At 42.1% G+C, this 12,780-nt stretch overlaps 1 long non-coding RNA gene across 1 annotated transcript; it reads right to left on the reverse strand.

Moving 5' to 3' along the window:
- Window positions 1-1,163: 1,163 nt before the first annotated feature.
- Window positions 1,164-1,776, reverse strand: LOC114444555 (uncharacterized). The gene is made up of 3 exons (XR_003671568.1): window positions 1,713-1,776; window positions 1,354-1,468; window positions 1,164-1,244 (listed from the first exon to the last, which is right to left on the reverse strand). It is a non-coding gene; the product is annotated as an uncharacterized LOC114444555 (long non-coding RNA).
- Between the last annotated feature and the right edge of the window lie 11,004 nt (window positions 1,777-12,780).

A 12,780-nucleotide genomic window follows, 5' to 3' on the forward strand; every position in this document is an offset into this window, starting at 1 on the left:
GAGAAGCTGTGAGAGGAGGGGAGGGGGCGCGCGGGACAGCTCACCTCTGGGTCTCCAACCGGAAGGACAGGGAGTGAAGGAGGGAGGTCTCACTCCGTCCTGATAGCGTGCGTCAATGTTTGTGTATTGCAGCGTGAATGATCGATCGTTAAGATCATTAAACAACACAGAAGTTTTGGGGCCAAACCGGACAGACAGCAGAGCTGCAGGCAGAGAGACAGAGGACTGTAGTCTGATGCTGGACTGAGAGTTTGATGCTGCGCGCTGTGTTTTTATAATGTCCATTCCTGATGCACTGCTCTGGCTGGTCGGTTAGCTAACAAGTTAAGTCCATAAATAAGTCCGTCCATCAGGCTGATTAACGGTAAACTAAAGTAAGAAGACTGCTCACTGTCAGCTGGTTTTATGAGGTAAATACAGGGCAAAATGTGGCAGTGATTATTTTTCATCCATATTTATCATCCATTCAGCCTCTCTTCACTGACCCACAGCCTGGACCATCACACAGGTATCAAAGTCACTAGTTGCCCAAAGTGTGTACACATTACAACCTTTTATGCTTATTAAAATCTGAAAGCACTATCATTGATAACAAAGAATTATATTTATGTATAAAATATGCAGTCCTGTTTTAGTACAGTGAAATATTTAGTTTTGTCTGAATAAGCAAGGACATATGTTTGATCCAGTAAAATTGTAGCGCTCTAGTTTACATGCCTTATATTAGTTTAATTAAAAAAATATAGACAATGGGGAATTTCTTATTTATATTAATTATCATCATATTATCCATTTTGCAACGTGTCATGTTTGTCCTCTGTAATGTTTGTGCATATTTGTTCCTCTGTCTCTCCTTCATCCTCTCTGTCCTGTTTCCCTCGTCTTCTCCTCTCCTTCAAGGTTCTCCTTACGAGCCGGATCCTGCTCAAGGTTTCTTCCTGTTAAAAGGGTGTTTATCCTGACACTGTGGCTTTTTAGGGGGATCAGGCTCTGGGTCTCTGTGAATTGCTTTGAGACAAAAAAAAAATTATCTGAAAGAGTGAAGGAAAACTACATATATACCTACATGTCACAGATTATTTAAAATAGTTCAAGAAAGCAGATCATGTTGATCTCTTTACAGTTTCTGAGTGCTCTGTACCTCTAAGCCAAGGTGCTGGGAGATACAGGAAGTGCTGGGGACCAATGTGCCAATAACGTCCAAGATTCTGCCCATTGATGAATACAACTCCTTTGCCCCAACCCTACAGAGAAATGCAGTGTTATCATCATTCAAGTGACTGTGTGAAATGTCTGTTTTAAACTATAATCAATGACCCTGAATTTAAATGCATAACTAGCACTTGGACTCACTGGAAGTCTGATGAAAGTGTCTCTGGGAGGTCCCTCCACAATGAGTCTAGCCTGGATGAATCCTGGGACGGCGGCTGACTCGATGTCAGTCTTCCACTGCCCTGAATGTGTTAATCTAAAACAGGACAGCTACAATTTAATTTAAATCGTGCTGATTACTAGTGATTTCTGATCACTGATTACTACTGAAAACCAAAATGTTTTAGCCAATAATAGGTGCATGAATATCTAAAGATCAACATCCTATATTCACATGATAAATAAATAAAATTACCTATCAGCTCCTCATCTTGAACAGACTCTTTGTCTAGACATGTTAGAGTTTTGACAAGATGGAGGACTGAATTCATGCAACAAACCTTTTTATAAAGCCTGGCTTCATGTCAAAAGAGAAGATGGTAAATCCTCTCAGAGGGGTGTAATAACAAATCATCAGGACAGGCAACACAGACTCTGTTCACAGACACCTGCATCTCTGAATGGCCCAGGAAGGAGTTACAGTCAAAGTGATGCCACAATGAAAAATGTTCAAACGAAAGTCAAACACACATAAGCAGTTCACAATGGGACCGTCAAAGATTCAGAGGACTGAACTAAACAGCACAGCACATGGCAATAAAAGGTAGAATACCACTCTTGCACAGTTCCCCCCAAGTAAGCTCAACATCCTGTCTTCCTTTGATGCACAAAACATGAGTACCACACTCAGAAAATCATCAGGGGAAGAGCATCCATCATGATACAAGCAGCTTACATGAAAAGATCACAGAACAAAAACATGTAAAAACTGTCCGTACCTTGCTATCAGGAAGTGCAAGCTCATGAGTCTTGTAGTCCAAACTACCAACATCCTGTCTGTCCACAAAAACCTGGAGAACATTGTCAGTCACAGGATTATTATTTCAAATGCTTTATTCATGTTTGCTCAAGACACAGTAATCACTGACTCACTTTTTGCAGTCTGTATAGTTTCTCAGTTTTTTCACCTGCTGGCTCCCTTCTTCTTATTCTCGTGTTAAACAAGCCCCCGATCTAAATTAACCAATCAGACAGCAGCTTTTGAGATTGGCAGCAGAAATACAATAGAAAAACACCACAGGAATGTATACAGGACTATAAACATTTAAAGGTAGGGTAGGAGATTTCATTCTGATGCACTTTTTGTTAAATTAGTGTATCTTCTCTTCACAATCCAATAGCAACCAATTAGTTAGGCAGTTTCGCATTAAAATGAAGAATATGAATCATCTGTGGAAGCTATAAAATGCTAAAAACATCAGCCAATCCTCCGGGACGACCCTGTGCGGGGTATTGGCTGGTTGTCACTCTCTTCCTGCTCTGCACGCACCAGAGAGGTACGTGCATGATGGCCGAAGTCACAGACCGCAGCTCGTCTTCAGGTAATGCCCGTCCATGTGATTGGAGGCGTAGAAAGGAGGGGATCCAAACGCAGATCTCAAGGTAAGTGTCTTTATTACAAAAAATCAAAGATAACGAAAATTGTCCACAGAGGAGGAAAAACGCTCATAGGTGCAGGTGCAGGAGGTAGGATGGGTTGCTGGTTCTCACCGGGCAGGAGGTCTCCTGAAGAGAAAATCAGGTGAGTTAATCCACACAAATGATTCAGCGAACTGTTGCCTTCTGGCAGACGTTACAGACAGCGTATGCATGTTTTTTTAGGCTATGACTGGGTGTGTATGATGTTCTTTTATGTATTTTATCTAACTATGTCTATTCTTATTGTTTTATTAGTTTAATCATTTATTTATTGTTTTTAGCAAATTAGACCTAAATTATATATATATTTTTACATCAACTGAATGAATGATACACTGACTGGGGAGCACTTTAAATTTCGTTCTTGTGACAACGATATGGAAGAGGATTAGAGCCACTAAAAATACAAAAATTGTCATGACAGAAAAAAATTTATTCTGACTTTCAGAATTCAGAATTCTGACTTGACCCACGTGCAGGTGAGTGAATGCCCGTTTTATAAATTCCAGCTGTCATTACCTTCGTGACACAAACATTTCCCATCACCATGACAACCAGACCTAACAAATAGACAAACAACTCAATAATACATGATCACAATATATGGCTCCTACAGTACACCTGCGCCCACAATACAGTACACACACTCTCTATCTCTATCTTCATGTCCTTTTCAGCAGCGTTTTTGATGTGCGGCTATGATGCCGATTCGTCTTCATGTTTTCTTTTTCTACAGGGACAAAACAGGAAAAACAAAAGTAAGGACACAATATACCACTGTGTACACATGTTAGGACACAAGTAGGCTACATTATGACATTAAATAAAATACAATTCAAATTCATCTCTGGGAAGCTGTTGAGCTGCATTAAAGCCCAATACACAGACAGAGATTATATTAATGATCACACAGACCTGAACACCTGATCATTGATGATTTCATCATGATTAGTCACATATCGTCTAAAAGCAGCATCAGCAACTTACCTTGATGTGGTGGGGAGGGGAGGAGCAGCAGAAGGAGGAGGAGCAGGAGGAGGAGGAGGAGGAGGAGGAGGAGGAGGAGGAGCAGGCTCCACAACAACAGGCCAGTAGGACAACTCTCCGCTCCTTTAGACAGAGACACAGATGTCCATGTTAGACAGCAGAAGCCATGTTTAATCATACCTTTGTTTGTAAGTAAGTAAACTTTATTTATACAGCACCTTTCACAGATAGGATCACAAAGTGCTTTACAAAATGCAGTTAAAACCAAACTACCATATTAAAATGAAATAAAAACAACACAATAAAACCCAGTCATCTAAAAGCTTGTCTGAATAAAAGTGTTTGCGTGATTTACTTACGGTTCAATAACAGAAACCAGGATGAGGTTGTCCGGCACCTCCACCACTGGATGTTGAAACTGAGGACACAAATGTGGAGGTGATTAGACAAGTTGGTGTCCTCTGTCTGCTAAAGTGTCATAAGGATCCCGCTGAGGCTCAGAGAGTGTGTATTCAACTGTAAATCTGATTCACTGTTACACATGATCAGCCTCTGTGGGTCTGTGATTAGACTGTGTGTGGTTACTGCATCTGAAGCAGGGACAGGTGGAGACATGGTCCACAGTGTTACTGACACTTCTGATTACTGTTACTTCAAAAAGGTTTTAGTAGTATGTAGTGTTTCATTTTGAAGGTTTCTTGTGTTTCTTACTCCGTCCTCATGAGGTCCAGCTGTGTCTGCTTCCTAACTTGTGTACTTTGTGTTTTTATACTCAGCCCTTCCTCTTGTCTGATGCTGCTGTTTCCAACAACCAAACAACATGTATTAGTGTGTTTATCGAGGGTCTTACTGTGTTCCCAGGTGAAGCTGCTGCTGCTGCTGTGGAGCTGCTGCAGGAGGGGGCAGGGGACTCATGATGGTACTGCAGAGAGACCGGGAAGATTGAGCAGACATAACACACTCAGAGTCTGCCTTATTTTGATGTGGAAATAACTAAATGGTCAAAATTCAGATTTTTTTGTGGGTCAGGTGTTTTTGTCTCTGTCCCTGACCTCCACTTTGTGTCTTACCTGTCCCTGGCTGGCTCCAGTGTCCAGCTGTAGGTGGATGTCCGGTGCAGCAGGCACAGGAGGAGGAGGGGGGTCGGATGCACCATTTTGAAGCAGATCCAGAACCGCTGCTTCAAGAGTGGACACAACCTCCTCCCACTCCATCTCCTGCACCATGTGCTCCACTATAGGCCAGAGGTCCATTTTAAACTGTGCAGGGAACATTTGAAACAATTTGGTTGATTTTGGTTTTACATATGTTCAAACTATGGATCAATGAACACAGTGAAATGTATTATAATTCAACAACTAGAAAAGGGCTTTTCCTGAAGAAAATGCAAGTTTGATTGCTGCAGCTGATGTAGAATAGAATAGAATATACTTTATTAATCCCCTTGGGAAGGTCCCTCAGGGAAATTTGGGTACCAGCAGCAATACAACACCGACAGTCAGAGCAAGAGTTAAATAGAACAAAATAAAGAATAAAAGATAAGAGGAATTATGTACAAACATTACACAGTAGCATAAATGGTAATGTGATATAGTGCAGTAAATGTAAAGGAATTATGTACAAACTTTGCACAGCAGCATAAATGGTACAGATGGATTTTGAACATATAAATTATTGCATGTGTGATGTATCAGGTGGGCTGCACTCCTCCCTCCTTCTCCCCCTCCTGCCAAAAGCAGAGTTGTAAAGTTTGATGGATCAGGGGACAAAGGAGTCTCTGAGGCCCCGTTCACACAAAATGTGGCTTAAGCAGGATTTGGCCGCATCCAGATCAATCCAGATGTGTTTTTTTCCTAGTGTGAACACCTCCAATCCAGCTGAATCCAGTTTGATTTCACCCTTCCACCCTCGAGAGGTGGATCTAGCAGGATTGGCTCAAATGTGGCTCAGGTGTGAACGCAAATGTGGCTAGCGAATCCTGCTTGCCACATTATTAGCCATATTACGAGGCGCCACCTAGTGGTTTGGAGAACAGCAAACACGCTGGATGAAGCCGGATTGAGTGCGGACCCAACTGTGTGCTAGCCAGATTTGAAAATAGGTCTGAACGCATCCAGCTTAAAGGCTGTCTGGGCTCAATCCTACTCTAGCTGGAATGACTTTCTCCAGTGTGAACGGGGCCTGAGTCTGTTGGTCCTGCTGTTGGGGAGGAGCAGCCTGTGACTGTTCAGGCTCCTCTAAGCACTGATGACAGTGTGCAGAGGATGACTGGCATCTTCCAGAAGTTTTCTTAGTGTTCTCCTCTCTGCCACAGTGACCAGGGAGTCCAGCTTCATGCCGACCACAGAGACGGCCACCTTCTTCCTGTTGAGGGCAGCTTTAACATCTTGTGTTACCCAAGTTTTATTTGGGTAACAGCGGACAGAGTTGTTTGGGGAGACTATGTCCAGGCAGAAGTTAAGGTAGTCTGTCAGACAGTGAGTCTGCTCCTCTATGTCCTCGCTGTGTGTTTTCAGCAGTACATCCCCGTCAGTGGTGACAAAGCAGTCCCTCAGGGCATCCTCTGCCTCAGGTGACCACTTCCTGATTGAACGAGTGGTTTTAGACATCCTTTTGACCAGGGGGGTGTACTGTGGCTGCAGGTAGACCAGATTATGGTCAGACTTTCCAAGTGGGGGGTGGCTCTGTAGGCATCCTTCACGTTGGCATACAGCAGGTCTATTGTTCTGTTCTGCCTTGTGGGACAGTCTACAGCCTGGTAGAAGGAGGTCAAGGTGGGGTCCAGGGAAGCATGGTTAAAGTCCTCAATCCGGCTTCATCCAGCGTGTTTGCTGTCCTCCAAACCACTAGGTGGTGCCTCGTAATATACAGAGTCTGTTCACACCGCGGTAGGACCGTGTGCGCATGCGTTTTTTTGTCCCGTGTCGCGCCCCGTGAACCGGAAGTAGCACATCGCTAACCGGAAGTAGCATGTCGCTAACAGGAAGTAGTGTGTCGCTAACCGGAAGTAGCATGTCGCTAGCCGGATTCGCTCGCCACATTTGCGTTCACACCTGAGCCACATTTGAGCCAATCCAGCTAGCCGGATTGAAATCAAACTACAAACTACAAATCAAACTACAGCCGGATTCGAGGTGTTCACACATCTGGATTGATCAGGATGCGGCCAAATCCTGCTTAAGCCACATTTTTTTTCCCAGTGTGAACGGGGTAATAGACTTCAATGTTAAATGGCTTTTGAATTTTTATTACTATTTTGAAAACGAAACATATTTGAACAAATCCGAATACAAGTTCAATAGCCCTCGAAGAGCTGAACAGAATGATGTCTGAACGGTTTGTGTAGCTGAAAGCATGTGGAACTAGTTACATGTCAAAGTTGAAGGTGGTTTTGAAGGCTCCTCCATAGACTCCCATGTTAGAAATGATGCAGAAATTGCTTAATATTTGAAAAACGTTTTGAAAAAGACAGAATGTCCTGTGAGATGAACATTTTGATCGTTGAATGGCTGAAATCGGTCAATGTATGCTGAAGATACGCTGCGCCAAAAAAACGCATGGAAGTTTAAAAAGATGAAAGAAGAGAAGAACAAACAAGAGTTTGATTGTTTCCTAGCAACAATCAAACTAAATATGCTGCTTCTTGTGTCAGCCTGTCACCCTGGTAACAGCCCTGCCTGCCTAATTAAGCCCTAATTAAGACACCTGTGTGATTCTTCTTATACTCTTCTCAGGGCAGATCCCACATATTTTAATGGGGGTTGCACCCTCTGAACAATTTCTTTTTTTGTCCAACCCGAAGCCTTCAGATAGAGCAGCATCTCGTGAGCATTTCAAGACTAAAATGGAGTCTGTAGCTTGAAATTTGTAGGAAGGGATACATTTGGCAGATGACCCTCATTGAAAAGTTCTCTCATAGACTTCAATGTTAAATGGCTTTTGAATTCTCATTAATATTTTGAAAATGAAACATATTTGAACAAATTTGAAGTTTGAAGGTTTGTGTTGCTTAATATTTGAACAACTTTTTTTAAAACTTGAAGTTGAGAGTGTGAGAGTGAGATAAACATTTTGATAGTTGAATGGCTGAAATCGGTCAATGTATGCTGAAGATACGCTGCACCAAAAAACATACAGAAGAATAAGAAAGAAGAAGAAGAAAGAGGGTGAAGAACAAGAGTTTGATATCCTAGCAGCAATCAAACTAATAATATCATTAAGTGGCTTCACCTACAAATGAAAATGCTGCATCAATAATGAATTGAAAGTGTCTCTGTTAGTATTTACCAGATGTGGTCAGTGATGGCTGTTCACCAAAGGGTCTTCTGTCTGTAATGGCCTGTTAAATATATAGACAGTGTGATGTCTTATACGTTTGATTGCCGTTGCTACCTCACCCTCTTTTTTTAGTTTGATTGTTGCTAGGCAATCAAACTATTGTTCTTGAAGAACAATAGTGAATATGACACATTATATGTGTCATATTGATCATCCTTCAGCTGTATACTACTTTTCCACATTCAAATCACACAACCTGAGCTTCTTATAAGCCTATGGTATTATTCCAGCCTCTGACCTTTCATATGGTATATTCACAGGCTATTCTTTAAGGTCATGACTTTACTGTTCTTGTCTTCAGCAGTGTCTCTTTCATATCTTCATGATATTAAGATTTTCTACTTTTCAAAATAAGAGCTTCATCTTTTCAAATTCTTAACTGTGTTTCAGCAAATTAAATTCAGATTGCTGATTCTCCAGCAATTCAGAGCAATCCTTCACATCAGCGTTAAAAGCAATGCTTTAAGCAGCAATCAAACTTGCAATCTTCTTCAGGAAATTACCCATCACACTTTTAAATGTAGACTATAAAATATTTGCATTTGTTTACTCCAGGCGACTAAAATCTAGTCTTGGAGATATTATAAATGAATGCCAAACTGGTTTTATGTACAAACTACACATTAGTAACAATATTAGACTAATCTTAGATTTGCTTGACTACTCTGAACGTGGAATCTGAAGCAGTTATTGTTTTTCTTGATTTCTACAAAGCTATGACACATAGAACACCCCTTTATTTTTAAAACATTAAAATTAATGAGATTTGGAGAAAACTTTATCTCAGTAGTTATAATGTTATACAAAGACATAAATAGTAATTTATTAATATACCCTAACACCTCAAAAAGATTTCCAATAAGTTGCTCAGTCCGTCAAGGATGCCCAATCTCACCATTTCTGTTTTTGATTGCAGTAGAACTCCTCTCTCTCCAAATCTTAAATAATGATGATATAAAAGGTTTAACCATATTTCATAAGGAACTTAAAATCATACAACTGCTCTACTTGATATTGATAATGATACAGCTCTACTTTTGAAAGATAAACATCAGATTGAACCAATTAATTAAGGATTTCTCTAAAGCTTCACGTTTACATCCTAATATTAATAAATGTGAAATCTTATGTCTTTATGATACAGATTGCGAAAACATATGTAACATCCAAGTTAGGAAAACTGTTAAATACTTAGGCATAGATATCACTAAAGATGTGGCCTATAGGCAACAGCTTAACTTTAATTCCTAGACTTAAGAAAACACAAAATATTATATATATAATATCAGAGTAGTGAAATATGAAATAGAAATATATAATAAATATCTAAATACCTAGATAGCATTTAAATCCCTGAGTTGTATCTAAAGAAGAACATATTTACTACTGTATAATCCTTTACATAGTGAAGAGCATGACATAGAATAGAATAGAATAGAACAGAGTAGACTTTATTAATCCCTTTGGGAAGGTCCCTTAGGGAAATTTGGGTAACAGCAGCAATACAACACCGACAGTCAGAGCAAGAGTTAAATAGAATAAAATAGAATAAAATAGAATATAGTGCAGTAAAAAATAAAAGATAAGAGGAATTATTTACAAACATTGCACACCAGCATAGATGGTCATGTGATATAGTGCAGTAAATGTAAAGGAATTATGTACAAAAATTGTAAAGCAGCATAGATGGTCATGTGATATAGTGCAGTAAATGTAAACAAACATTGCACAGCAGCATAGATGGTACAGATGTATTATTGCATGTGTGTTCTTCCCTCCCTCCTTCTCCCCTGAGGTACTTGTAGTTGCCTACAATCTCCACCTCGTCGTCCCTGATGGTCACTGGACGTGGCTGTGGGCTGGACTTCCTGAAGTCGATGACTAGCTCCTTAGTCTTTGAGACGTTAAGCTGGAGATGGTTCACCTGACTCCAGGTGACAAAGTTGCTGACTACACTTCTGTACTCATCCTCTCCATCATCCCTGATACACCCCACGATGGCTGTTTCATCTGCAAACTTCTGGATGTGACACAGTTCTGAGTTGTAGCAGAAGTCTGAGGTGTAAAGGGTGAAGAGGAGAGGGGCCAGCACTGTCCCCTGGGGAGCTCTGGTGCTGCTGATTACAGTGTCTGATGTGGTGTCCTTTAGCCTGACGTAGTCTGTCCGTGAGGTAGTCAGCAATCCAGGACACCAAGTAGTGGTCCACTGACATCTCCCTCAGTTTGTCCAGTAGCAGCAGGGGCTGGATGGTGTGGAAGGCACTTGAGAAGTCCAGAAAAAAAATCCTCACTGTGCCCCTCCCTTTGTCCAGATGTGCTTGAACACGGTGTAGGAGGTAGAGAATGGATGTACCAGTATGAATCTACAGTGTCTGAGTGACTGTTCAGAGTTCAGTAGTTTGATTGAGACAGGCAGGAATGACTTCCTGTGTCTCTCAGTGGTGCATCGCGGGAGTCGGAGTCTGTTGCTGAACGAGCTCCTGTAGCTGGTCAGCACAGTGTGGAGTGGGTGAGAGGGACAGTCCAGTATAGTCTTTATTTTGGACAACATCCTCCTCTGACACACCTCTGTCAGAGAGTCCAGGTCCTCTCCCACAACATGGCCACCTTCCTGATGATTCTGTTTAGTCTGTTTCTGTCCCTCACCTTCAGACTGCTGCCCCAGCAGACAACAGCATACATGATGGCACTGGCCACCACAGACTCATAAAACATCCTCAGCATCGTCCTGCAGATGTTGAAGCTGCCTCAGAAAGTAGAGGCGACTCTGGCCCTTCCTGTAAACAGTGTCCACGTTTTTCCTCCAGTCCAGGTTGTGGTCCAAGTACATTCCCAGGTATTTGTACTCCTCCACCATCTGAACACTGACCCCTTTGATGCTGCTAGGGGTCACTGGAGCCTTTGTCCTCCTCAGATCCACCACTAGTTCTTTTGTCTTTGTCACATCTAGCAGTAGGTGGTTGCTCTCGCTCCAGGTGACAAAGCTATCTACCATGGATCTGTACTCCCTCTCATCACTACCAGTGATACATCCAACCACTGCAGAGTCATCAGAGAATTTCTGGAGGTGGCAGGTCTCTGTGCAGTAGTTGAAGTCTGTGGTGTAGAGTGAAGAGGAAGGGAGAGAGGACGGTCCCCTGTGGAACCCAGGTGTTGCTGATCAGTCTGTCTGACATACAGCTCTGTAGGCGTACATACTGTGGTCTGCCAGTCAGATCGTCCACCATCCAGGACAGCAGTGGGGCATCCACCTGCATCGCTGTCAGCTTCTCAGCCAGCGGGGCCGGCCTGATGGTGTCAAAAGCACAAAACACAAAAAAAGTGATTCTTACAGTGCTTGCCAGCTTATCCAGGTGGGTGTAGACTCTGTTCAGCAGGAAGATGACAGCGTCCTCAACTCCTAGGCGGGGCTGGTAGGTGAACTGGAAATGCTTTATTTATTTATTATTTATTTATTTATTCATGGTGCTTGTACAGTGTGTGTGTGTCTGTGGGCACTCACCAGTGTGCTGTCTCTGATGTTATTCCTGGAGTTCAGGGCTCCTCCACTGGTGATAGTGGTTTCATACAGTGCATAACCGTATGACTGACCACTGTTGTTGTTGACAGGCAGATTCTCCATGTTCACCAGCCTCTCTCTCTGCAGCGATTATTGTTTATCAGTTTACAAGGTAAGGCTAACGGTTATAAAGCTAGCCATTTGTCTTACGACTCCTAATGTGTGAACAGATAAACACCCGCCCACTGACACATCATATGTTTACAGTTTGCTAACTTTCTGTTTGCTCCGTGTTTGAATGCTTTTTTATACTATTGTAGCACTGTGCCGTTCAAACAGATCAGCCGTGCACTTTCACCTGTCTCACCTGTTGATCCCTGGACATGTCTCCATAACAAGTTAACCTAATAGCTGCCGTGCATTTTAAGGCTTGACTTCACTGCTCCTCTGATCAGGAGGAGATCAATTTATCTGTGTCTCACTGTTAAAATGTGGTAGTAGAGCCCAAAAAGAGCTGTGTGATATGAAGAACTGTTTGATTACATGCAGCACAAATGATGATGATGATTATTATTATTATTAGGATACACACCTGCCATTACCCAAAAGTGTGGCTTCACTTTTACGGTTACATTCAAATGCAATGGTGATAACTCATGAGAGGCACTCCTGCAGTAATAGCCACCTTTTTGTCTTATGGTTTACAGAAGCCATTGTTTATTTCAGATTTTGTAACATCTGTAAAATTTGCTTATCTTGATGCTTCATGTCATCAGATATATATCCAGTGTATGACCACATGGTGAAGTGACTGACAGTCAACTTTGTGTGTCCATGCAGACCTGAAAACCTGCTGATTTGTTCAAACAGAGCTTATGAGGCAATATACAAGAAGGGACAGAGTCGCCTGTATCTCCTAAGGAGACTCAGGTCCTTTAATGTCTGCCAGACCACGCTGCAGATGTTTTACCACTCGGTGGTCTTCAGTGCCATCTTCTACGCTGTAGTGTGCTGGGGCAGCAGGATGAAGACGGCTGACACCAACAGACTCAACAAGCTCATTAGGAAGGCTGGCTCGGTACTAGGAGTGGAGCTGGAGTCTGAGG

Source organism: Parambassis ranga, chromosome 13 (assembly GCF_900634625.1).
Source record: "Parambassis ranga chromosome 13, fParRan2.1, whole genome shotgun sequence".
Lineage (NCBI taxonomy): Eukaryota > Metazoa > Chordata > Actinopteri > Ambassidae > Parambassis > Parambassis ranga.